We start from the raw sequence: 6,000 nt of genomic DNA on the forward strand, positions 1-6,000 counted from the left end.
ATCGTGCATGAACCACATGTAGTGTCGTACTTGTAAAGGCACATGTTCTAGCAGCAAAGGTCCAGTATCCCGTATGAAATCATGATAACGTGCTCCATTGAGCGTAGGTGGAAGAACATGGGGCCCAATCGAGACATCACCAACAATGTCTGCCCAAACGTTCACAGAAAATCTGTGTTGATGACGTGATTGCACAATTGCGTGCGGATTCTCGTCAGTCCACCCATGCTGATTGTGAAAATTTACAATTTGATCACGTTGGAATGATGCCTCATCCGTAAAGAGAACATTTGCACTGAAATAAGGATTGATACATTGTTGGATGAACCATCAGCAGAAGTGTGCCCGTGCATCCAATCAGCTACTGATAGTGCCTGCACACGCTGTACATGGTACGGAAACAACTGGTTCTCCTGTAGCACTCTCCATACAGTGACGTGGCCAACGTTACCTTGTACAGCAGCAACTTCTCTGACGCTGACATTAGGGTTATCGTCAACTGCACGAAGAATTTCCTCGTCCATTGCAGGTGTCCTCGTCGTTCTAGGTCTTCCCCAGTCGCGAGTCATAGGCTGGAATGTTCCGTGCTCCCTAAGACGCCGCTCAATTGCTTCGAACGTCTTCCTGTCGGGACGCGTTCGTTCTGGAAATCTGTCTCGATACAAACGTACCGCGCCACGGCTATTGCCCCGTGCTAATCCATACATCAAATGGGCATCTGCCACCTCCGCATTTGTAAACATTGCACTGACTGCAAAACTACGTTCGTGATGAACACTAACCTGTTGATGCTACGTACTGATGCACTTGATGCTAGTACTGAAGAGCAATGAGTCGCATGTCAACACAAGCACCGAAGTCAACATTACCTTCCTTCAGTTGGGCCAACTGGCGGTGAGTCGAGGAAGTACAGTACATACTGACGAAACTGAAATGAGCTCTAACATGGAAATTAAGCGTTTCCGGACACATGTCCACATAACATCTTTTCTTTATTTGTGTGTGAGAAATGTCTCCTGCAAGTTTGGCCGTACCTTTTTGTAACACCCGAAAGAACAAACACCATTGATGACGGTGCAGCTTCTCTAGAATGAGATGATAATTAAATCGACACCCTAGCTGCAACACGGCGTTGATATACATCATTGGGGACATCTTGAAAATGTGTGCCCCGACCGGGATCTCACGTAAGCAGGAGATCCCGGGTTCGAGTCCGGGTCGGGGCACTATAACGGATCTTTTACGTTGGGATAAATTTATTTTATATTTTGTTAGATGTTTTCGTTAAATAGCTGAATAAATTGTAATTAAGAATAATTTAATTTAGCAGAGTAGAAAAGATAAAGTCAGAGAGATGTTCATTGGGTGAACATCGTCGTAATGTAACGTCATTGCGTTGTTCGGTTGTTAAAACAAGTCGTTTGCGTTCCGTTCTTCTGTTTGGTCGTGCGCGTATCTGAAAGGAATTAATTCGGGGACTAGAATAAACTTTCACGTAATAGTTACGATTCGATGTTCCGACAAAAGGGGTTGACGTAAGTGTTAATTTGGTTGTGGGCGACAGGATTAGTTTTGACAGATACGTGAAATAGACGTAACGAAAGTTGTTCGCATATCATCCTCGAACGTGACTTTTTATATAATTAACGATTGCGGGCTCATTAAAAGCTATTATCTCATGATTAGGATCAATCCCTCTTTCCTCCTAGATAGTGATCATTCATTAACATTTACGTCATAAGAAAAAGAATTATTAATAAAAGTGAAACTTCCTGGCAGATTAAAACTGTGTGCCCGACCGAGACTCGAACTCGGGACCTTTGCCTTTCGCGGGCAAGTGCTCTACCAACTTTTTTTTTTTTTTTTTTTCCTTCATAAATAAAACAATATCCTTTGAAAATGTAAAACATAAAAGGTAGCTATATTTCCGCAACTGCCTTCCTTTGTATTTGTATGTTTTTTTTGGTAACATAAATGAGTGTACAGTCTCACCATCAGCAGCATTTTTTTTTTTTTTTTTTTTTTTTTTTTTTTTTTTTTTTTGGGAGCACAAGAGAAAGAAAACAAATAGGCTGCAGATAGAGAGCTATGTATGAAAGGGAGAAACATGTGTAAGGAGAAAAAAAAACTTAGAAGAGGAGGAGAAAAGAGAACTGAAATAAAATAGGAATACTTTCCGCGCCATGCTCCACTTTGGCGCGCCAGCAGAACAAAATGCATTCTATCATTGACCATTGAAGGGGAACGTGGGATCGTCCAGCCTTGGCTGGCACGGTTCGTTGAGATTCCAGCTTTGAGGCGGGTTGGTGAAAATGCTCTGTAAATAGTTCGCGAAAGTGGCCCGATAGTGTCAATGCCGGCGAAGGGTGTGGTGGTACACTTGGAGGCGTGTCCAAAAGTCCGCCGGATCGACGATGTCGTCTCGGAAGAGGTAGTCGACAGCCATGCCACTGATCCATGTGATGGCGTGCCACTTAGCCGATGGAAAGTAGGTCGTGTCGGGATATATCATCATAGTGGGAGAAACGTGATGTGGTGGTACTCGGAGGTAGAAAGCCACAATCTTCTGTACGAGGGTCCAGACAGCTGCTGCTGGCCCACACTCAAAACGATGTAAATCTGTATCTTCGACATTGCACTTGAGGCACAGGGGTGAGTCCACCAGTGCGATGCGATGTAGTTTCTGTCTTGTAGTATACTTGCCGTTGACGAGAAGGTACCACATAGAGTTGGTGTCAGTGGTGTGATATGGTTGGTGGATCGTTTTCCAAACTGTAGGCCATGAAACCTGGGGGTGACGTGTTTCGACGGGGTTGCGGGGTGGAGACTTTCGGAGAAGGCGGTAGATGTCGCGGGTGGTCGTCTTCCTGGTCCTGGGGAGCTCGGTGCATATGTAGCTGTACTCCAAAAAGAAACGGCCGATATGTGACATCGGAGGTGGGATGTGTGCCAAAGACGTCGGTGGGCGTCTCGAAACAGGCGCGAGCTCGGTGGTCAACATTCCAGTAAAACTAGCATTTTGGCTTTTCCATAACCGTATCATAGAATTGGTGTAAAGTGCCGTTGTCCTGGCTCTCACATTAACCAGATCGAGGCCACCATCCCGATTCGGTAAGGTGAGAGCTTCATACTGGACTTTGAAGATGTGTCCAGAACAAATGAAATAGCCGAATGCCGCCTGTAACCTGGCCGCCATTGTCGCAGTGATGGGCAGAATCTGCGCTATATGGGGTATCCGGGCTGCCAGATGGGTATTGACGAAGGTGACTCTCTGGCACATATTCAGCGGGCGTAGTATGTGATTTTGTATGTTGGCCCGGATGCGTTGCAGCAGCGCACGAAAATTGATCGCCGAGGTGCGGCGAATGTCTCGCGTGTACACCAATCCGAGACAACGAATGGTGTCTACCAGTTGAAATGGAGCTACGCTGTCTGCGGGAAGGCCGCGGCCGATCTTCATGGCGTATGATTTTGCCACGTTCATAGCGCTCCCTGCCCCTGCACTGTAACGGGTAATCCACTGCATCGCAGCTTGTACGTCGGTCGCTGAACGTACGACGAGGGCCAAGTCGTCCGCGTAAGCTCGGCAGCGGAACATATGATCCCGGAGTGGAATACCTGTCAAACGTCGCCGTAATCCGCAAATGAGTGGTTCCATCGCAATGGCATAAAGTACCGTCGACAAAGGGCAACCCTGCCGTACTGAGCGTTCAATCCGTATAGGTTCTGTAAGTCTGCCGTTGACGAGAAGTCTGGACGTTGCTCCACGAAGGAGCCGCATAATCACGTGCGTGAACGTCGGGGGAATTGCCATTCGGTCCATCACTGCGTTGAGGAATGCATGATTGACGCGGTCAAACGCTTGTTTGAAGTCGATGGAGATGAAAGCGCCTGGCAGTCGCGAGTGTGTTGCCACAGCGATCACATCTCGATAGTCACTGAGGGCCGTCTGTATATTACGATCGCCGCCTAAGGATGTTTGTTCGTGGGAGACAATGTCCCGTAATACATGTTTGAGTCGCACTGCCAGAAGGCGTGTGAAAATCTTGAAGTCGGAATTGAGTAACGTGATCGGCCGATAACTGTCGAGTCGTGTTCCTCCTGCGGGTTTCGGGACTGGTACAAGTAAGCCTCCCATGAACATTGGTGGCGGGTTCGCCGCGCCGGACAAAAGTTCCCAGTACATGTCCCTCCATCGTGGCATCATCAAATCTTGGAAGGTTCTGTAAAATTCGAGAGGTAAACCGTCCGGGCCGGGAGATCGATTCAGAGACCCCTTGGCCACAGCGCCTTGGACGTCGTCGGTGGTCACTTCAGGACCAACTGAGCTACCGAAGCACGACTCACGCCCGGTACTCACAGCTTTACTTCTGCCAGTACCTCGTCTCCTACCTTCCAAACTTTACAGAAGCTCTCCTGCGAACCTTGCAGAACTAGCACTCCTGAAAGAAAGGATATTGCGGAGACTTGGCTTAGCCACAGCCTGGGAGATGTTTCCAGAATGAGATTTTCACTCTGCAGCGGAGTGTGCGCTGATATGAAACTTCCTGGCAGATTAAAACTGTGTGCCCGACCGAGACTCGAACTCGGGACCTTTGCCTTTCGCGGGCAAGTGCTCTACCATCTGAGCTACCGAAGCACGACTCACGCCCGGTACTCACAGCTTTACTTCTGCCAGTACCTCGTCTCCTACCTTCCAAACTTTACAGAAGCTCTCCTGCGAACCTTGCAGAACTAGCACTCCTGAAAGAAAGGATATTGCGGAGACTTGGCTTAGCCACAGCCTGGGAGATGTTTCCAGAATGAGATTTTCACTCTGCAGCGGAGTGTGCGCTGATATGAAACTTCCTGGCAGATTAAAACTGTGTGCCCGACCGAGACTCGAACTCGGGACCTTTGCCTTTCGCGGGCAAGTGCTCTACCAACTGAGCTACCGAAGCACGACTCACGCCCGGTACTCACAGCTTTACTTCTGCCAGTACCTCGTCTCCTACCTTCCAAACTTTACAGAAGCTCTCCTGCGAACCTTGCAGAACTAGCACTCCTGAAAGAAAGGATATTGCGGAGACTTGGCTTAGCCACAGCCTGGGAGATGTTTCCAGAATGAGATTTTCACTCTGCAGCGGAGTGTGCGCTGATATGAAACTTCCTGGCAGATTAAAACTGTGTGCCCGACCGAGACTCGAACTCGGGACCTTTGCCTTTCGCGGGCAAGTGCTCTACCAACTGAGCTACCGAAGCACGACTCACGCCCGGTACTCACAGCTTTACTTCTGCCAGTACCTCGTCTCCTACCTTCCAAACTTTACAGAAGCTCTCCTGCGAACCTTGCAGAACTAGCACTCCTGAAAGAAAGGATACTGCGGAGACATGGCTTAGCCACAGCCTGGGGGATGTTTCCAGTCGTGCTTCGGTAGCTCAGTTGGTAGAGCACTTGCCCGCGAAAGGCAAAGGTCCCGAGTTCGAGTCTCGGTCGGGCACACAGTTTTAATCTGCCAGGAAGTTTCATATCAGCGCACACTCCGCTGCAGAGTGAAAATCTCATTCTGGAAACATCCCCCAGGCTGTGGCTAAGCCATGTCTCCGCAATATCCTTTCTTTCAGGAGTGCTAGTTCTGCAAGGTTCGCAGGAGAGCTTCTGTAAAGTTTGGAAGGTAGGAGACGAGGTACTGGCAGAAGTAAAGCTGTGAGTACCGGACGTGAGTCGTGCTTCGGTAGCTCAGTTGGTAGAGCACTTGCCCGCGAAAGGCAAAGGTCCCGAGTTCGAGTCTCGGTCGGGCACACAGTTTTAATCTGCCAGGAAGTTTCATATCAGCGCACACTCCGCTGCAGAGTGAAAATCTCATTCTATTAATAAAAGTGATGTTAAATGACAATTACGTGTTATTCCGTTAGTGTGGAACCGAAGTAATGTCTCTGAAATGACACTGATATACACGGTGTTACAAAAAGGTACGGCCAAACTTTCAGGAAACATTCCTCATACACAAAGAAAGAAAA

The sequence above is a fragment of the Schistocerca piceifrons genome, chromosome 10 (assembly GCF_021461385.2).
Source record: "Schistocerca piceifrons isolate TAMUIC-IGC-003096 chromosome 10, iqSchPice1.1, whole genome shotgun sequence".
In the NCBI taxonomy this organism is placed as follows: Eukaryota; Metazoa; Arthropoda; class Insecta; order Orthoptera; family Acrididae; genus Schistocerca; species Schistocerca piceifrons.